The sequence below is a fragment of the Canis lupus genome, chromosome 13 (assembly GCF_048164855.1).
Source record: "Canis lupus baileyi chromosome 13, mCanLup2.hap1, whole genome shotgun sequence".
Taxonomy (NCBI): Eukaryota; Metazoa; Chordata; class Mammalia; order Carnivora; family Canidae; genus Canis; species Canis lupus.
This window is the reverse complement of record NC_132850.1, coordinates 5,674,604-5,693,720: the sequence shown is the minus strand read 5'-3', so window position 1 is coordinate 5,693,720 and position 19,117 is coordinate 5,674,604. Positions and strand designations below refer to the sequence as shown.

The following is a 19,117-nucleotide window of genomic DNA, read 5'->3' as shown; positions in this document are numbered from 1 at the left end:
GGCTGAAGTTAAGCCCGCTCCGGCCCACGAGGCACCCCGCACCTATTTCCAGCTGCCCATTTGCTAAGATCTCTTCTGTGATTCCCCAAATTTCTTCCTAATGAACAGAAGGGCTTGAAGGACCTTAGATTGCTCGTCTCCATCAGAGAAGAAGCACAGTTCATGGTGTGATCATGGCCCCAAAGTGTAGACAAATGAAGTGGCTTGCCCAGAGCCCCTTAGCCAGGAAGCAGTGACTGGCTGTACCAATAATGTGCTGGCTGAGTTCGGGGGAGTCGGGGGCCTACGTTTGGATTCTGGCTCCAGGACTTCAGCTCCTGGGGCCTCAGTTTCTCATCCACAAAGAAAACACACTACTTCCCACCTCAGAGAGCTGGCGGGTGGAGTCAACGAGTTAATGCCTACGAAGTTCTTAGAAGGGACTTGGGAGCCAGCAGGCGCCCACTGAGGGTTGGCTATTGCTGTCACCTGCTGTGTACATCCTGGCCCAGATCTAGAGCCCAGTGTTTTACTGGAGTGACCCCCTGAAGCCTGACGACAAATCTAAGGAGTCCTACAGGGGAGGCCACCGAGGCCTTAGGAGACGCCGCCGCTTGCCCCAAACCCCAGAGCTGGCCCCTGCACAGCCTGGGCAAGTGTGGCCTCAGCCCCTGCTCACTCCAGGGCCCTTCTTCTGATGGGGTGCTTAATCTTCCAATTCCTTTGCCAGGCTGAGGGTGCGGGTCGGAGTGGGGGGGACGGGGGAGGGAAAGAGGGAGAGAGGTGTGGGGCTCGGAGAGGGGGCTGAGAAACAACTGCCAGTGTAGACGGTGTGCAGGGCAGGACAGAGAGCCGTGGGGAGAGGAAGCCGTCAGCGCTGCACCTGCGGCCGCCCCACCTGAGCTCCGCAGGTAAGCAGACCAGGCTGGAACCAGGAGCCAGGCCCGCAGCCGAGCCCCCGCCCGGCCCCTCCCGGCAGCAGCAAGCTTCTTCTTCAAGTCAAATGTTGCCTGGAAGTCATTGCTTCAGCAATTACCTCTGAAACCCATTGTTTCCTCAGCCCCATTAACATGTCAGATCCTGGCAGCCGCTGTCGGGGCAAACACCCCTCCGAGGGCTGCAATTCAATTTAAGATCGCCTCCCCTGCACAGCCAGCCTCGGAGCCGGCCCATCTCCAGATTTCACCAAATCGAGGAGAGGGTCTCAGGGCGCAGTTTGATCATGCTGCTTCCTAAATTAAAAACAAAATTGTAAGTGTTAAACATCTTTAACAAGTCATTAAGCCCCAGCCATAATCCAGAAAAAGTCCCTTAATGAGTAATGACATATGTTGTGAGCGCAGTTATCTCCTAATGCCGGGAGCCGAGATGGCGTGATGAAATGGCAGGGCGCTCAGAAGGGATGGATCACCACTAATGGCAGGGTAATTCCAGGCTGTTGGGCGGAGGGCCCTGGAGGGCCCAGGAGGCAGCCCGAGCCGGGAGGCAGGGCACTGTCCCCGGATGGGGCGGTCCTCACGAGGGGCTGCCCTGGCCCCGCTCACAGGCAGTCTGGCTCTGGGTTCGGCCCCGGCAGGGGGCCTGTGGGGACCCAGAGGTCGGGCTCTAGCCCTCGTGCTCTGTCCCCTGGTTCTCCCGAGCAACCCTCGTGTCCCAGCCCGAGTCCCCTGGCTCTTGGACAAGCCATGTACTTTCTCCCAGTCCTACTAATGTGAACCCCTACTGTGTTGGGGTTTAGAGCAAAGAAAGAATTCTTGAGGCGTTCTTCGGTGCCAGAAAAGGGAGATTTTATTAAAGCCCCGGGACGGACCCGTGATTGTGAGGCGTGACTGGTTATGTCCTTTGAAGCTGGGAGGGGGTTGGGGACAGCATTCGTCCCTAAGGAATTTGGAAGCAAGGTTTCCAGGACCTTGAGGGGCTGGTTGCTGTTAGGAAAAGGTCATTTACTCCCATCTAGTAAAACCTGAGTCATGAGACCCTTCAGATGTATATCGGGGGGCCGTGTGCTTGAGCGGGATTGCTAACATATATCTTGCCGGGCAGAGATAAAGGAAGTTTCCAAAGGAATTTTTATATGTTAGAGGAGGCTTACAGGCTCCTGGAGGTCAGGGTAGTGTTAAGCCAAGATTGCCTTTTGCCCTTAGCAAAGTCTCGACGTCGGGGCAGCTGAGCTCCTAGAGGAAGGTCACCCCGCCTGTCTGTCCGAGGACTTGTCAATGAGCTACATGCTGCAAGGAAATTTAATTTTTTCCTTTTGCTTTTGTTCTCCTCAGCGTCTTTACAGACACTTGGCCCCGTCCCTGTGTCCCTGCCGGCCTCTTTCTCTGCTGCTCTTCCCTCCCTCCTGGGCTCGGGGTCCTGCCCTGGGTCCACTCTCCGTGGGTTGAGGCTGTGTGACTTGTTGCCTGGGCCTCCGCTTACTCCGTGCCCCGGCCCTGGCCGCTCACCCCTCTGGGCCCCTGTCTGATGTCTCTTTTCTCCTGATACAGTTCCAGACACGTGAAGAAACGAACTGGCTGGCCCCCACCCCCAGGTCCCAATTCTCAAAGGAGTGACCGTGTTTGCCCAGCCTGGGTCAGGTGGCCGCCCCCGGGGGTCATGTAATGTGGCCCACCCACGGGGTGATAAACAGCCCTCAGAGAGAAGGGCTTCCTTTTTTCTCCTTGGACTTCTGTGCCTTTGGCCCCACACAGTCCACCCACCCACCTCCTCCCTGCTGGGCCCTGCTTCTGGGACGCTCCCTGCATGCGCTGCCCTGGATCCGCACCCAGAGGGTGCCCCTCGAGCCCCTGAGTCCTGGGAAGGAAAATCCAAACCAGGCCCGAGCATTGGGTAAGGGACAGGGGAAGCAGGGCGAGGAAAGGGAGGAGGCCGGCTGAGGGGCTGGGGGTTGTGACTGCAGGCAAAACCCGCAGAGGGTAGCTTCAGTCCAGGGATCTCTGGAAGGGGAGTTAGACCCCCAGCGCTCCCCTCCAAGCCGCCTCCCCGAGCTGCAGGTGCAGGTGCTGGGGGTTAGAAGCCAAGCAACCACCCCACCCCGCTCCCTCCCTCCCTAATTATTCAACATGTTGTGAGTGTTTGCTACCCGCCAAACATTGTGCTAAGGACTTTATATACCGAATTGAAAACACGATCGCCCCGTGACATAGGTGCTATTATCAGCTGCGTTCTAGGAGACAAGGAAACTGAGGCCCAGAGAGGTTCAGAAAGTGATCCACCCACGCTCAGGCGCTCCAGAAATCTTGGAATCGGGGTATGAACTCAGACTTCATAGCCAGTGCACCGGTGTCTCCTACAGAAGAGCCCTGGAGAATATATATAGTGGAATATATATATATATATATATATATATATATATATATATATATGTATTTTTCTCTTCTGTCCTAAATCTCAGGCCTCTAACAGTTATTCGAGACGGCCCAGCTAAATGTCACCACACTGGTCCCCAAACAAACTCAAATCATTTAAATTTTAACGGCCAATAAAATAGAATTTCAGAGTCGGGAAGTAGTTAAGGGGTCTCCTGGCTTCACCCTCGCATTGAACAGATGAGTCAAGTGAGGCTGGGAGAGGAATTGTCTTGTCCAGAGTCACTAAGCGAGCGTGCGACGGCTGCCGGGACCCCGGCCTGCATAAGATGCGACGGGAACCAGGCTCCCCTGTTTCGCAGCGGTCGGCAGCTTTCACGAGAGTGCGGGAGAGCTCCTCACTGTGCAGTTTACTTAGAAACAACAGAGCAACATCACAGAAGAGGATCAATTCCTGGCCATGCATTCGAGATTCGACTCTTACAGGGGTTCCCTGCAGAGCGCTTTTGACTGGTGCCAAAGGGAAGGCGAGCTGCTCATTGGGGGGCCTGGGGTGGGGGTGGAGTGGGGTGCAGCCAGGTAAGGACCGAAGCAGGGGCAGGAGCCAGCCTCAGACCCGGGAGGCTCTCAGCTCAGGCTGGCTGACTCCTGCCAGGCCTGTGGACCTTCCACCCTCACTTCTGGATCTTACACTAAGCTTGACTCACGTCTTTGATCCCTTTGATCCCTTTGGTTCTTTTGTACCTAAGAACTTCTTGGCTATCCTGTCCTCGGGAGTCGCTGCTTTCTAGCTTCGATGACCTTCCAAAGCTGGGCCTTTGCTTGATGCTCAGAGATCATCGCTTGGCTACAAATCTAGCAGCGTCAGCCTCTCGGGGACCTTTGGTGTCAGAACAGTGCCTAGGGACCAGCTGGTTGCTCTGGCACTTGAAGGGAGGACACTGAGGCTGAGTCACAGGCGTCGGTGCCCGGCAGGAGATGGTGGTGGTGCTTGATTTGGGGAGGCGGGGGGAACTGGACTGAATCCGAAATAATTGCCACTTCCAGGCTGATAAAAGTCGACTGTGTGACCTTGGGCGAGTCCCTGCCCCTCTGAATGTTGAGTGTGGAAAGGGCCAGGTTCAAGCACACACATGTCCGGTCCCCTGGAGTGGAGGAAGAGGCTGCACATTCTACAACCTCTGCATGCTCTTTCACATATCGACCTCAGGGGACCTCCCCAGGCTCCAGATGGAAAATGCTACTTGGAGGTCCGCCGCCGGAGAAAGCTGCTGACCAGAGACTTCTCTTTCCCAGCCTCTGAGCCTCCAAAGTGGCTGGGAGGGAGCGGGCTCTTCTCAGCCATCCCATGCTCGCAGTGTGCTGGGCCAGGTGCTAGTGGGACACCATGGAGCCTTCCCCCAGCGTCTGCCCCATAGCAGTCACTCTCCCATCCTGGGACCCCAGGAGGGACAAGAAAACCCTCTTTGTTCTGGCCAGACAGTACAGAGCCCCGTTGCCATGGCAGCAACAGCCATTTCCTCCAGCTCTGAGTCGGGGCAGCAACTCAGCTGGGCCCGGGCTCAGGCCTCGAGAAGCCGGGAGCAGAGGTCAGCCTTGCATGTGGGGGGTCTGAGTCCCTGAGACCCCAGCTGAGCACTGGCCGAGGAACAAGAACTTGGCAGGCACCAACCAAGGCTGCCTTCCTGTCATCCAAAGCTGGGCTGGGGAGCGGCCAGGGGCAGGGGCAGGGGCCAGAACTGTAGGAACGGGGTTGCCTGGGTGCCTAAACCCAGCACAGCCGGGAGGCCATGGGGGGCTGCCCTCACGGGGGCTACAGACTGGAGGAAGCCGTAGAGACAACCCGGAAGGTGGTGTGGGGAGTGGAAGGACGGAGACAACAGTCCTGGCCCTCTTGGACCCTGAACCAGAGTCAGGGACAAATCAGGGACAAAGAATTCAGAAATGAATGAATGCTCACTCGTCTCTCTTCTTTATCTGTCCAGGCCTGTGGGGTTTGGTCCTGGGCAGGAAGGTTGGAAGGACTAAGGGGAGATCCTAGGGCTGCCAGCGGGTGCAATGGGCTGAATGGGAAGCGAGCACCTGGCTCAGCATCTGGCTCTTCCTCAGCAGGGAACAGACGTGCTCTGTGCTCTGAAATCACAGAGGGAATTCAGCTCAGTTCTGCCGGTTACTGGTGGACCGTGTACGGGAGGCTCGTCTCTCAAGGCCTCAGTCTCCTCACCTGCAAGTCAGGAGTCCATATACTCAGAGCATTCCTTGAGAACATTAAGTAAGATAATACAGGCAAAGTGCTAGGGGTACTGTTCGCTCACAGGACGTACTCACGAAGTAGGGGTAACTAATAGCACTATTGTTAGGTTGAAGCCGGATCCAAATGCCCCTTTCGTAAGTCAGAAGAGGCTAAATACCAGCAGTTTCATCTGATTCAACCCAGAATCAGTGAGTGCAGTGACCCCCGTGTCTGGGTGAGGCTGGGGGAGAGAGTCGAGAGCCCTGCCGCTTGCTCCCTGGGTAACCTTGGCAAGCCACCTCTGTCCCTCCCTGGGAAACGGGGATGTGAAAGTGTCGCGTGCGTTACATGGATGGATCTGGGGAAAGCACTTAGCAGGGCGCCTGGCCCAGAGCTGGGGCTGAACGAATGCTTGTCAAGTGAACAAGAGTGGTCAGATGGGAGAGCATGGTGGTTCTTCCCATTTGCACGCGAGTGAGAGAGGGATTGGTGCAGGTTGCATGCCTGGGCTGGAACCCAAATGGTAGGACTCTGGGTCCAGGAGGGTGCTCTTGCCATTGCACCCACTGCTTGTCCTCTGTAGCCTCCTGTCCTCTACACTCCGGGGATGGTCCATCTGTCTGTCCAACTGCTCAGTGCCAGCTGCCACTCATCCATGGATCCTTCCATGTGTTTATCCAGCCCCTCCCTCCTTCCCTCCCTCCCTCCCTTCCTTCCTTCCTTCCTTCCTTCCTTCCTTCCTTGAATTTGATTGAGATGATCTAGAAACCTAGACATCAAACCTAGACAAGTTAGGCCTATCGAGGTATAATTTCAATGCAGGAAAGTTCACTCTTCCAAGGGTACAACTTGATGAGTTGTGGCAATCCCGTATAATCACGTGGCTATCACCACAACCAAGATCCAGAACATTTCCATCATCTTGCCTCCCATTCCCCGCCACCAAGTTTCTGAAGCTCCTTTATCAAGCACTTCCCTTATCCTCAGCTCCTGGGATGTTACTGATATGTTTTCTTTCCTTACAGCTTTGTCTTTTCTAGAAAGTAGTATAAATGGATTCAAACATTATGCAGCCTTTTGCGTCTGGCTTCCTTACCTTGATGCATGTGAGATTTATCCTTGTGGGTATATGCATCAGTAAGATGTTTGTTTTTATTGCAGAGTAGTATTCCTTTGTGTGGATATACCATAGTTTGTTTATCCATTCACCTCATTGGAGGACGTCTGGGTGGTTTCCATTTTTTTGGACAATTATAAATAAAGCTGCTGCGAACATTCGCCAATAGGTTTTGGTGTGAACCTGACTTTTCATTGTTCCTGGGGGAAATGCCTGGGAGTGAGAGGACTGGTGCATCAGACATGCTATGTTTAACTTGATGAGAAAGTGCCAAACTGTTTTCCAAAGTCACTATATCATTTTGCATTCCCATCAGCAATCTTTGAGAGTTGCAGTTGCTCTGCAAACTTCTTAGCCAGAGGTATTGCCTTTTAAAAATAGTTTTTAGCCATTCCAATAGGTTCGTGATGCTATCTTGTAGTTTTAATTTACATTTCCCTGATGACTAATAATAATATCCGACACCTTTCAGTGTTGTGCATGTGTGTGTGTGTGTGTGTGTGTGTGCACGCTTCCATCCACGGATCGTCTTTGATGGAGTGAACGTTTAAAATGTCTATCTGTTTTAAAATTGGGTCATTTGTTTTCTAATTTCTGAGTTTTGAGAGTCCTCTAGTTTTTTTATATGTTCTTTAGCAGATTTGTGCTTTATGAATATTGTTCTCCCAACCTGCGGCTGGCCCTTTCATTTCTTAACAGTGTCTTTCAAAGAGCAGAAGGTTTTAATCTTGTGGAAGTACAATTTATCAATTTTTTCTTTTATGGATGATGCTTTTGGTGTCACATCTGTGAGGTCTTTTCCTAACCTAAGATTCGCCCTTTGTTTTTTCTAGCCATCTTAGGAGATCATGATCTATTTTGTGTTCATTTTTATATTTATGGCACAAGGTATGGATCAATTTTCTTTTTTTCTTGGCTTATGGGTGTACAATTGGTCCAGCACTATTTATCAAGTTATCCTTTCTTCATTGGATTGCCTTTGCACTCTTGTCAAAAATCAATTGACCATGTATGTAGGAGTCTATTGCTGGACACAATTCTGTTCTGTTGATCTCTGTGTTTATCCTTTTGCCAATAACAAATGTCTTGATTACTCTAGCTTTATAGAAAGTCCTAACATGAGATACTGTGATTTATCCAACTCTACCTTTTTTCAAAATTGTTTTGGCTTTTTTCTTTTCTTCATTTTTCCATATAAAGTTTAGAACCAGCTTGGTAGTTTCTATAAAATTTTGCTAGGATTTTGATAGGGATTTTGCTGAATCTATAGATCAGTTTGGGGAAAATTTATATCTTAATATTCTTCCAATATATGAACACCGCACATCTCTCCATTGACTTAGGTTATATTTGATTTTTCCTTCAGTTTTTATAGTTTTTAGCATACAGATTTTGCAATGCTTTGCTAGATTTATGACACGTTGGTGCTATTATAAATGGCTTCTTTAACATTTTACTTTAAAAAATATATTTTATTTATTTATTCATGACAGACCCAGAGAGAGAGGCAGAGACACAGGCAGAGAGAGAAGCAGGCTCCATGCAGGGCGCCCGATGTGGGACTCGATCTCGAGAATCTAGGATCACTCCCCGGACTGAAGGGAGGCACTCAGCTGCTGAACCAACATTGTGATGGTCTCCCAACATTTTAATTTTCAATTGTTCATTTCTGGTATATAGACCAACAATTGATTCTTGGGTATTGATTTTGTATACTTTGACCCTTTAAGTAACTTTTGTGTAGATTCTTGGAATTTTCTATATAGATGATTGTGTCCCAGCACACAGAGACAGGTTTATTTCTTCCTTTCTATCTGCATGCTTTTATTTTCTTTTTCTTGCCTTATTGCCCTGGCTGTGATCTCCAGTACTGTGTTGAAGTACTGGATCTACTATTAGAAATCATTTTTGATTCCTCTTTTTTTCTTTTGCTCCCAACTCCATCCAATCTGTCTTTGTGATTAAGCTTCCAAAGTATATCCAGAATCTGAACAATTCTCACCATCTCTTCTGCTACAGGCTCTTTTGCCTAAATACAGTCACCATCTCCTCACTGCTGTCCCTGTCTCCCTCTTGTCCCCTTTTGTCCCTTCTCCACAGAGCAACTGATGTTATATTTCTGTTCCAATTAGAGCAAAATTCAAACATCTAACCACAGCCTGTAGGGTCCTATAGGATTTGGTTCCTGCTCTCCTCCTTGACTTCATTCCCCTTACTTTCTGCATCTCAACCGTAGGAACCTTCTTGCTGTTCCTCAAACATGCTGAACATATTCTCACCTTGGGGCCTTTCTACTTGCTGACTGTTCCTTTTCCTGTCAGTGGTGGACTGTTGTTTCCTTTTCCTTCTCCTTAAATATTAATGCTCCCTAGGGTTATGGTGTGGACCCAGTACCTGTTTAACTAACGTTTTGATTTTAACTGCCTTTTTACAAACCATGTGGTTCAATGACTCTTTAGGGAGCTCCCAGTAGGTATCAGGTACTGGGAAGACATAAGTGAGAAAGCCAAGCATGGTCCTTGCCCTCTTGGAGCTCATAGATCAGAATGTAAGCCTCATGGTCATTGTTGCCTCTCCAGCATCCTATCTAATGCCAGACTCTCAGCACATATTCAGTGAATGAATGCATGCATGGGGCAAAGAGACAATCAGTGGGAACTACACAATATTTATATAATCATAGTGATTATAAGTGCTATAATGGGGAAATACAGGGTGCTACAAATATGTAAATCCAGGAAATCTGATCTGGTTGGAATTATGAGTCCTGGAAAATCCTCAGTAAGAGGACACATAAGGCTTAGCCATGAGGGATGAACAGGTGTTGGTGAGTCAAGTGCAGATACTGGCAGATTAGAAGATTTGATCTGGTAGTGGGAAGCTGAGGAAACGCCCAATCTGATGGTTTCTGTGTTTCTATAACTGTAAGAGAAGTTTATCTACTGAGAATGGATGATGGGTAGAGAGAAAGACTGGAGGTTTGCAGAGAGACATGAAGGTGTGAAAAGAGTACGGATGAGCATAAATGTAGTAAGATTTCCAGGCATTGCCCTCTGAAGTAAGGGATCATTGATCTATGGTGATTTCTTTGATGCCCAGTGGTGTGATTTCTTTGATGCATTCAACCTCTTGGGTCAAGTCGTGAAGAAGGGACAGTTGGGCTCATTCAAGGTTGGGCTCTTATCATGTGAGTGCAATGGCCAGAAGGACAGGAAGGGGAAGTCAAGGACATTTGACAAGAAGGACTACCATGACAAATTATGTAATTTAAGCTAGATGAACGGAAAGTAAAGTCAGGTACCCAAAGAATCTTGATTTAGCTTGGGACAGCAGTGTGCTGAGTTTAAAACACTCGCTTCCTACACACCCTTTCATCTAGACTGGCATGTGAAAGAGTTCTGGCCAATGACATATATGGAGAAGCTGGGTGTGGCTTCTCTATGAGTTTCTTCAAGAGGAAAAACTCACGTAGGATGTGCCTTTTGCTCTTTGTCCTTCTTCGTTCCTAGAATGAGATGGAGAGACTGGAGGTGAAGCTACTACCCAGGAGATCATGAGTGTATCTGGTAGCCATTGCCACACTAATGTTGCAAAAAACCCACCCCCAAACTTAATGTGCCATAAAATTACTGGTTGTCTGCAATTCCACTGATCCAGGCAGGGCAGGGTGGCCAGTTCTGCTTCAGACTGTGGCAGCTGGAGTGGTGCTGTTCCAAGTGTCTCTTATCCTCCCTCTTTGGGCACATTCTTCTCATGGGCAATGGAAGAAGACCAAGAGGACAAGTGAAAATGCATAATGTCTCTTTTAAGGCCTAGGCTTAGAGCTGGCACATAGCCACTTTCCTCCTCATCCTATTGGCCAAAGTAGGGCTAAACCCAAAGCCAAAGGGTGGGGACATATTTCTCTCCTGTAGTAGGAAGACCTGCTAAGTTACATGATGCAAAGGAGGAGCAAAGCATTGGGGTCAATAATGTAATTTACTACAGAGGATGTTAAAAGCTACCCTTCAAGTACGGCAGATCAGGAATCCGATGATGTCTTCAAGCCAGCCTCCATATTCTTAGGGAAGAACAAATCAATTCCCACTTGATTAAGTCACCATCATTGGGTTTCCATTATGTGAATACAATTTCTGAGTTACATAGGGGGCTTAAGGATGGGAAGAAAGTGGGGGACCACTGGTTTGGAGCCTTGGTGAGATCAAAGAAGGGTACTCATGGAAAGAAATTCAAAAGGTAATATGTTTTGATTGGAGAGTGGGTACTTCTAGTTGGTGATTTCAGAAGTGGTACAGTTCCTGGTAGTGGCAAGTCCTGAAGTGTGACAGGTATGGAAGAGCGGACACCGGAGGTCAGGAGGTCAAGAATTGACAAGCAGGCATCCCATCTGGATACTCAAGGCATCGCACATGTGTTGGGTAGGAAAAGCCTGGGATCCAGGGTGTGAAGCCTTCCCTGTATGAGGAGGAATGGTCAGTAGAGACCTGGAACAAGAGAGGGTGGGATAGCCAGACAGGGAGGGTCTCAAAGGAGCGGGGGGGTTTATCAGAAGATGGGCGAGAAGTGAAGATGCCCAATTTCACATTTGCAGCGCAGGCTGCCCCTCTAGATCTTTGCCTTTCATGATACTCAGGTGTTTCCAGCTCAACATATCTGAGGCCAGGCTCACCATATTTCTCTGCAAATCCACCCTCTTCCTGATGTGCCCCCCTTCAGTGAATGACCTCCCATGCACTCGCTCAAACCAGAAACCTGGAGATCCTTCCAGGGTCTCCCTCTCCCTTATCCTACCACTTCATCCTACTAATTTTAAATCACAAATATGCTCCAATCCGTCCCCTCTACTTTGTACCCTATTGCAGACCTCCATCATCTCCTACCAGCTCCTCTGCTTCATTCCCCTAACCATGCTCCCCGCCTCCAGTGTCTCCCCATGAAATCCATTATCTGACACCTCAGGGAACCACTCCAATGTTGGCTGAATCTGAAATCACACTCAGCACAAGAGACGATCATGAAATACCTGCTTTGTCTCTCAGACTCATGAATATGAAAATGGATTCCTGAAGCTAGCAGGATGGGGGAGTAGGTATAGGGCATAAAGGTGGGTTGCCCTGAGAGGCCGGGGCTCACCCAGGGAAGCCGGGGCTTATCCAGTCCTGGGGCAAGAGGAGAGGTGAGTCCTCTCTGTACACCAACTGGATGGCCGCGGTTGTTGTGATGACCGGAATAGCCTGGCATTGCTAGCTGCCCTGGAGGTCCCACAGATGTCTGAGTGTGGGACAGGGAGCGGATGTCTAGCAGAGAGGCCTGGGGGAGGGGAGGCCAGATGGCAAGATGTGAGGGGTGAGGATGGCGGGGAGGGGCCGGCGGCAGCTGGGAAGGATCAATGGCTTTTCCCTTTCTGTGTTTGCCTGTGTTGCTATCCCTGCTCAGATGAAAGAAATTCAAATAGTTATTGATTCGCACTGAGGGGAGAGCGTGGGGATGTGGTCTGGCTTCCTTACAGCTGCACCCAGCCCCAGCGTCCTCCCCTGGGCCCTGCTCCGGCTCCTGCCTCCAGCCTATTCCCAGCCCCTGTCCCCGCACCTACCCTGATCTTTGGCTTGGGGAGGCCAGGTGCTCAGCTAAAAATCCTTCCCTACATGCTTGTTCATTCAGAGCAGCCATGTGAAGCAGTTCTGGCCAAGGAGATGCCAGCAGAAGTTTCTGGGTCGTAAGACCAGGCTCCTCTCCACTCCCTCCCACCCCTGCCGCCATGCCTCCCACCCCTTAGCCCGAGGTGATGGCCTCAGATTGGACCAGGGGTCACAAACTGTGGGCACTGAGGGCCAATGCCAGCCTCCCTGCTCCTGGAGCTCAGAATGGCTTTTACTCTCTTGAAGGGTGGTAAAGGAAAGCAAAGAGGAGCATGCGGCCTGTGGGCCGTTGCAAGGCCTGGAGCATTTGCTATCCAGCAAAAGCTTTACTTTACAGCAAATTTGTGCTGAGCCCTGGTTGACACAAAGCTCGTGGCTTTGCAGGCGAATTTCCCCCAAGTCTAAGCATTAGGAGCAGAGAGCCTTGGGCTGCCTCCCCAGGGACCTCAGCCCTCTGCAATGCCCCCTCACGCCCCCACCCCCGCCCCAGGGACAGGGAAGGGGTCAGCCTCCTCAGGGAGGGCCTACAGCTGCTTTGCAAGGGCTGTTGTGGCTCTACTTGCACCCCACCTCCTCATCCTCTGGGCAGACACACAGGGATGCCTTGACCTGCTGAGGCCAGTCAAGGAGCAGTGGCCGCAGGGCAGATGGGGTCCAGATGTTGCATGTCCCTGACACACAGCTCCTGGCCCAGGGCTTGTCCTGACTTCTCAGCAGCCTTCAGCTCTGTGGGTGGGACCGCAGAACTCCGTGGGGGGGAGGGGGGGGCTGGCGGTGAGGGACAACTCAAGGCCTTTAGTCCCCATGTCCCATGGTGTCGTCATCCTTGCTGGGTGACCAAGGGCAAGCCAGCATGCTCCTCTGAGTCTCAACGTCCTCAGCTTTATAATGGGAACAACCATAATTACCTGCAAGGGCCGTTTTAAATAGTTAGGATAAAAGATTCTGGTTCTATATCAGTCTTTAGGAGAGAGACGACCAGGAAAACTGCATGATAGGGATGCTTCTGGCCTGCTCTCTGCTGGCCCAAGGGCTCACGCGCCAGTGTAGAGGGGGAGCCCTGGTCTGGGAAGAGGACCTTGTCACGCCGGCTCCTGGGGCTGGGCAGGGCTCGGCTGAAGTTCCCCGAGTGGGCTTGAGGCCGAGGGGCGGTGGGGGGGGGTTCCGAATCCCAGGAAGGGTTTGGGGGCCTGGCTGCACCTGATGGCCTGAATGGCCCCTCCTTGGGCGGGTGCTGGGAGGGGAAAGGCCACGGCTCGTGGGAGGTGCTGAGCTCCCAGCTGACCCCACCCAGTGGGCTGCGCAGAAATCAGCAGGACTGGCATCGATTGCCATCGGCAGCTGGGCCACGTGGGCCGCCTATCGATTGCAGGCCTGTCTCCACCCCCCCCCCCCCCCCCCCCCCCGCCCTTCCCAGTGGCGGCGGTGGCAGCGAGGGTCCCTCCTCAGCCGCTTCTGACAGCACCTGGGAGGGGCGGGGTGGGGAGAGCAGGGCAGGGAGAGACCTCGAAATCCCCCCTGATCCCCCCGGACAAAGAGCAAAGAGATCGCGCAGCTGCCCGTAATTCGGGACTCCGATAATCCTTAATCCAGCCCCATTTGCACATAAATGCAGCGCCTGGCTTCTGACCCCAGGGGTCCTGGGAGCTCTTTGGGGGGTTTGCTCCCCTTTATTTACTCTGTGAGTTTTCATTGGCAGAAAGCCCCTCTGGCCTCCTTGGCACTGAAAGGAAGAGGATTTCCCAAAGAAGTCCCTTTCTTGGGACGGGGAGAGAATCCCTGCAAACAGAGCTCCGCAGCATCCAGGGCTCCACGCGGCCCCCAGAGGGGCTGGGAGGGGGTGCCCATGGGGCTGGCACGACAGGCTGCGCGTGGGGGGAGCCTCCAGGCTGGTGTGGGGCGGTGCTGAGATGGGCTGAGCAGGGCAGGAGGACAGGCATCTCAGCATTTGGAGCTGGAGCATTTGCAGCTGCGGGAAGCAGCCCCTTGGTGGTCTTCCTTGGGCGGGACACAGATAGAGACGTGGAGAGCTCTCCCTCCCTCTCTCTCTCTCTCTCTCTGACATTTACTGAGAATTTACTATGTGCCCGGTACTGTCCTCAGTGTTTTACAAACATGATGTCATGTCATCTTATGCCCTAACAACGCTTAGCCAAGATGATCCCCGTTTTCCAAGTCGGGACCCTGAAATTCGGATAGGATAGTCGAAGCGAGTTACTCCGCATCTTCCTGGTTGTAAGGCTTAGCTGTCTGTGTCGGACTCGGACTCTGAGCGCTCTGGGGCTGCAGGCTGTGTCCCTGGAGGACGCCTGGTACAGGCCGGGCCGTCTTCCAGGGTCTTCCAGGCACTGGCCAAGTGCTGGGGCTCTGAAGTCAGATCGTCTGGGTTCAGATTCCTGCTCTGCTGAACTCTTTCTCTTGCTTTCAATGGGGCCCTGCTCTGGCCCTCCTGTGGCCACTCCTCTCCTCCAGGGTGACGAATCCAAGGCCAAGTGCCCCTCCCTGGAGCCCTACTCCCCCTCTAGATGAAGATCATGTTCCAAGTACCTGGGACACCAGGGCTCCCCACCCCAAATGGCCCCATGCCCACCCCCAGGGCCTGTGTGAGCCTCTTCCTTGGGTCTGTCCTCCTGGGGCCAGGCCACGTCGGGGTATTATGTGTGGACAAAGGAGGACGCCAGGCTGTGGCGCGTGTGAGACTCTGCTGAGTCCAAGAATCTAAATGCAAATCTGCCTTTCTAGGTCCTTGTGGATGTTTGTGCATGAAGGTATTTCATTAGAGATATTTATAAGCTTTAAAAATTCAAGCTTATGGTACGTGGGCCTCCCTTCGCGCTCTCTGGATGCTGGAGGGGGCCTGGCTCAGAGTCTAGAGCCACACGGAACCAGCCTGGGTTCAAATTCTGGGTTCCGTCTGTACCAGCCATGTGGCCTTGGGGAAGTTACTAAGTCCCTTTGTGCCTCCCGTTTTTTTCATCTGGAAACCACCAGCACCTGCCCAGAAGGTTATTGCAAGAATTAAGAAAGATTCTACATATGAAGTACTTAGAAACACTGCCTGGAACATAGTTAACGCTGACTTGGGTTTTGCTTTTTTTTTTTTTTTCCATTTCAGAATGGCTGTTTTTTAGAAGGATCTGATATCACTTTGTGTGGCCCCGGTTCGAGGCAAGGATGCGGGGTGGGGAGGAGTCGAGAGGGACGCACAGCACTGCAGTCGAGCTCCAGTACTCTGCTGTGTAACCTTTTGCAAATTCATGTCTCTTTCTGCATCTTTCAGATGGGGACGATTTAACCCACATCAAGAGGGAGAGCAGATCGGGCTTGAATGAGAAAATATCTGGCGGTGCCTGACGCAGTACCCAGCACACGGTAGACAGTTGGCAGGTCCCCAGTTTTTCTCGTACAACACCCCTGTCTCATCCTTTGGTCCTCCCTTCCTTCTCCATTCCTCGCTCAGGTTCACAGGCACCTGCCTCAGTTCATCTGTGCGACCAGGTGAGGTAGGTGTTCCAGACGGGCGTGTCGATGCTCAGGGAGGGAAGTGACTTTCCCAAGGTCACACAGTGATCAGTGGAAGAGCCAGGGCTTGGGACACCGGCGGTGGAGCTAAGGACAGAGGGACGCTGCCCCTCCCTGCACACTCACTCTGTGCTGGGTGCTCAGGTACCAGCATGCAGTGCTCATGGGCACCCCGAGAGGTGAGGAGGCTTACAGACCATCCCCCCCTTTTACAGTTGACAAGATGGAGCCTCAAGGATGTGAAGAGACCTTTCTATGGTAGACTTCTCCGCGCCACCAGTTTTCTGTTTTGGCAAGTGTGATAAGTAAGCATTCCTAAAACCGGCTCCAGCTTCCAGCAGGTTCATCTCCACAATCTGATTTCTCACTGTCTCCCAAAGGATGGGCGTAACGACTGCGTGATGATTGGTACCTTCCCTCCCCGGGTTGGACACCAGTTTCAAGAATTCCCTGAGGGGCTAACCTCTAATTTCAATATGTTAATGTGTGGAATCTAATGGCGTATTTATTGCTTATGTAGATGCTAGTTATTTACATGGGAAACTGATTTATCTATTAGATAATTAGTAAACTTCAATAATTGCAAAAACCTTTTAGCAATCAGTTGACATTTAATTAACATACAATAACTGTCTTATTAAATCTACATTAAATGCCTATTGGAGTTAATTAAAACTCATACCTATGACTGCACATTCTTTGGGAATCCTCATTAAAGCCCACCAGTAAGAATGCAGAGGGGAAAAATCCCAGGAAAGCCGTTTGTAATGGAGTTCATGGCCTCATGAATTGGACTCAAGCATTTATTTAGCGCCTATTGTGTACCTAAAACAAAGGCAAGCAAGATAGAAATGGTACTTGCCTTCAAGGAGCATACAGTCTCGTGGGGGATATGGAGATTATTCAAATGGTCGCCCTGACAAACGTTACTTTGGAACTCTGACAGGTACAGGGAAGGGCAGGGGGGCAACAGGATGACCCAGAGTAGGAGGATTTGACCTGGTCTTGGGGAGCAAGGTGGCTGCTTGAGCTCTCCAGGGAAGGAGGGAGAAGCATCTGCCAAGGCTCTGGGGAGGGAGGGAGCATTGCCAGTAGGAGGGACAAAAGCCAGTGTTGTACATCAAGGAATGAAGAGGAATGTGGAGACAAGGAGTCTGGTCCTTCTCCTACAGGTAACGGGAAGTGTGAGTTAGTGTGTGGGCGTGGGCGTGCACCCGCATGTGAACAGCACGATTGGATTTGTGTCTAGAGAAGGCATTCTGGATGCACCTAGGAAATTGGGTCGGAGAGGGTATGTGCAAACCAGTCAGGAGGCTGTGGCAGTCTCTCTCTCTCCAGGCGAGAGACTCCGGGGGATGGATGACAGAAAGTGGTGAGGGGGCTGGGAGGATGTTGAAACGTTTGACCCTCAACAGGACCTGGATTGCAAGGGAGGGCTTCAGGAGGACCTCTACGTGTCCGGCTTTTGCAACTGGCTGGCTGGTGCCATTCACTGGAGGCAAGAGCACTGGAAGGAGTTCAGATCTGCGGTGAAGACCAGGATAGTCTTGGATATGTTGAGGATGAGAAGACCAAGAAAAGATGTGAGATAGGCCTTGAACTCAGAAGAAAGTTAGGGCTGAAGATTTAAAAGATCCTCATGCTCGGGTTCACTCCAGAGATCCTGACTTAATTGGTCTGAGCCGCAGGTGGTTCTAGCACGCAGCCCAGTTTGAGAACGGCCGGTCTAAGTGATTATCGACTGCCTTGATGTGAGCATCTCTGGTTCGATTCACCTCCACCAGAGCCCAATCTCAGCTGCCCATATCTATGGGCTCATATTATTGTTGATGCTAGAAATAATAATCATGTCACCCTTGGTACAGGGGGCTGCTTCCTGTGCTCTAAGGCCACGGCGAATGCGCCTCCTCTTTCATTTGATCTTCACAACAAAATCATGAGCTAGATATTATCTCTATTTTACAGACAAGGAAATAGAAGCTCTGAGAGGTGCAGGGCCTTGCCCCCTGTCACGCAGGTGGTGCTACGTGGATTTGAACCCGAAGGCGTTAGACTCCAAAGTCTCCATGCTCCATCACTATGATCTACTGCCAGGCTCAGAGTGCAACCGGGGGAGAGGTTCTTCAATGTGCCTGTCTCACAGGAGTAAGTCTGACGAGCAGGATGGAAGGATCCATGATTGTCATATATTTCTAAGGCAAGACCCTCATCCTCAGCAAGAAGCTCTTGTTTTTTGCTGGAAAAAGAAAAGAGGCAAGTTTGCCAGCGGCCTTCCCCCTTCCCTAGGAGAGGCCCTGGTTTGGAAGCATAAAAAGCTAGCAGAGTAGCACCTGGGGGGCTCACATGGTTAGGCGTCTGCCTTTGGCTCAGGTTAGGATCTCTGGGTCCTGGGATTGAGCCCCACGGCGGCGGGCTCCCGGCTCAGCGGGGAGCCTGCTTCTCCCTCTACCTGTCCCCCTGCTCATGCTTTCTCTCTCTCTCTCTCTCTCTCTTTCTCTGTCTCAGTTGAATAAAGAAAGTATTTTTTTTTTTTAACTAACAAAGAAGAAAGAATTCACATGTATTGAAGAGGTCAAGAAATTATTGTAATGGACCCCACTTCACCTGTATAGTGTCAAACTTTGTTGAAAAGCCAACACTTCTTAAAATACATCCTAAAATTAAATGGTATTACTTGAGGGAACAAAGGGCTTTTGTGGCCAAATAAGTTTAGATACCGCTGGCCTACTCAGATCCTTTATTATGCTCTCGTGAAGCTCCAAGAGAGGTAGAGAGTATGGGGTTTCCTGATTTTTTTTTCTAAAGATTTTTTATTTATTTATTCATGAGAGACACACACAGAGGCAGAGACACAGGCAGAGGGAGAAGCAGGCTCCCCGCGGGGAGCCACATTTGGGACTCGATCCTGGGACCCCAGGATCACGCCCTCAACCACGGAGCCACCCAGGTGCCCCCTCCTGATCTTATTTAAACCAAAGAATGCTTCTTTTCTTTTTTATCTTTTATTAAAATAGAGTATATAGCTCAGAGTTCCTCAAACGGTGGGTCCCCAAACCACCTGTGTGAGAACCACCTGAGGGGAGGGTTCTTAAAAATGCAGCCTTTGGTCCCCACCTAGACCCTCAGACCCTTCATGGAAAGCTCCCCAGATGGGGCCCAAGAGACCTGCCGTTTGATCAAGCACCCAGGACGATCCTAGTTACCCACTAAGCTTTTATGACCGCTCTCCCGGAAGGCTAATGTTCTGAAAAGCCCACTTTGGGAAATGCTGCTCTGGACTGGATACATCTTTATTTTCCATGAATTGCTATTTCAA

General features: G+C 51.1%; 1 long non-coding RNA gene across 2 annotated transcripts; it reads left to right on the top strand.

Annotated features, from left to right (window-relative positions):
- The first annotated feature begins 1,085 nt into the window (after nucleotides 1-1,085).
- Nucleotides 1,086-16,452, top strand: LOC140602111 (uncharacterized). Of its 2 annotated transcripts, none has more exons than XR_012005111.1 (3): nucleotides 1,086-1,230; nucleotides 15,560-15,782; nucleotides 16,017-16,452. It is a non-coding gene; the product is annotated as an uncharacterized lncRNA (long non-coding RNA). The 2 variants fall into 2 exon arrangements; XR_012005110.1 differs by lacking the exon at nucleotides 1,086-1,230 and adding an exon at nucleotides 4,791-4,879.
- Nucleotides 16,453-19,117: the final 2,665 nt, after the last annotated feature.